Here is a 1915-nt window from a genome sequence, read left to right on the forward strand (position 1 = left end):
AATAAACCGCGAGCACAAGTCCCATCTGCGGTCCTTGAAAGCCTTGTGCCTGGGAACGACAATCCAGTAATAAGCAAACAAACAAGCGGTTGCACATTTACCTACTGGCGTACACTCGAAGCTAAGCTAAACCCCGTATTTGCACATCATTTCCGCCAAAATCTCAGCAAAATTCCTGCCTCCGGTGTTCATGACGAGAGAAATAGCTGGAGATGGGTACTAAAACCACATCAACGGACTGATTTCTAACAAATTCGGTAACGAGGGAGTTTGCAGGAAGACGGGTTTGAATGCCCGCTCCCCCTCCCACACCGGACGGTCGGCGAACGTACCGGTCGCGGAGGAACTGGGCGAACGCGCGGTCGGAGACGCCGGTCTTGGCGAGGAAGCCGACGGGGTCCACGGCGCTCCCGCTGCCCCGACCGGGCCGCTGTTCCGTGCGCTGCTGAGGCCTGGGCGAGCGCTTGCGAGGGCCGGAGGAGGACGAAGACGAGGATGAGGAGGAGGAGGAGCAGCGGCAGCTCTGGCGGCGGCGGAGGCGTGGGGTGGAGCGGCTGGTTAGGAGGTGCGCGCGGCCAGCGAGAGGCGAGCGGCGGAGGCAGACGGTGACGAGCGGAGGTGGGGGTTGTGGGGCTAGGAGGAACGGAGGGCAAGACGCCATTTTGGGGGGCTTCGTGTAGGTGTGGTATGGTGCGGCGGTGATGGTGGAGAGGAGGCGGCGCGCCGGCCGGCCGGAGGAACGGCGAGAGGAGGCGGGGTGAGGCGGAGCGGGGGTTTTGGGGAGGGATAAGCTTCGGTCTTCCGGTTTTCACTCTCTTTTTTTTCTTTCCGGAAATTGCAGGTATACAGAGCTTGATTTCTTTCTTTTTCCTAAGGATGGTTTTCTTTTATTTTGACAGGAGCCGGCCGGACTCTCCAGTGAGCATCAACGCCATGTCTGTGATTTCACGATTGTTTCTTAGGGCATCTTCAACACGGCGACATCTCGCGTTCGCGCGTTCGGATAGATTTAACCAGACAAATTCACGGTCCAACGCAGCGACGCACCGCAAATACGGATAGCCGCGGTGTCCGAAACGACGCAAACCCGGTCCAAATCTGGGCTAGGTTTGCGCGGCCGTGGATGGCACGTAGCGTCCGGTCGCGTTCGGATGCTCGCCTGCTCGTCTCCCTTAGGCCCATCTGTCGGTGAGCGCGCGTCTTAATAAATGTGGATTGGAGGGATTTGTCCCTCTCAGTCCACTCCCCACTCCATCCCCACTCTCTCGACGGTTCCGCACGCACGCGCAACCGCCGCCATAGCCCCGAAGAGATGCTTCGCTCCCTGAGCCAACGACGGCGAGGCGAGCAGCAGCCGCCATCCTCCGCCGGTGCTGCGGGCCGGAGGAAACCGCGGCGGTCTCCACATCGGAGAGGCCGCCCGCGGCGGCGCGGCATTGGCGCAACCCGCGTCGTTGCTGCTGCAGCCGAAGTCAGAGTCCCCGGAAGAAGACCCCGACATCCGCGCCGCTCTGGCGCTGTCGGCAGCGGAGGAGGAGGCAAAGTGGCCGCATCTCCAAGTGGCCATTCGCACCTCCGCGTTGGAGGAGGAGGCCCGGCAGCAGGTCAAGGACGCCGAGGCCTGGGCCTTCTTCGACCAGGTCCGCACGGAGGAGGCAGCGGCGCGGCGGCGGGAGGAGGCCCGGCTCCGCCGCGAGGAGCAGATGCGGCAGGAGGTCAGGCGCCGCGCAGAGGAGGAGAGACGCTAGAAGGCCAGGCGCCTCGCCTGGCAGGAGAGGGAGCAGCGCCTCAGGGAGGAGGCATAGCTCCGGGTTGCTGTGGCGTAGCAGCGGGCGGCTCCGGACCCCCACTCCGCCTGGGAGGAGGCCCAGTGGTCTCCGTGGCCGGAGTCCCCGGCTCGGTCGTGCCACAACAG

Source organism: Lolium rigidum, chromosome 1, assembly GCF_022539505.1.
Source record: "Lolium rigidum isolate FL_2022 chromosome 1, APGP_CSIRO_Lrig_0.1, whole genome shotgun sequence".
Taxonomy (NCBI): domain Eukaryota; kingdom Viridiplantae; phylum Streptophyta; class Magnoliopsida; order Poales; family Poaceae; genus Lolium; species Lolium rigidum.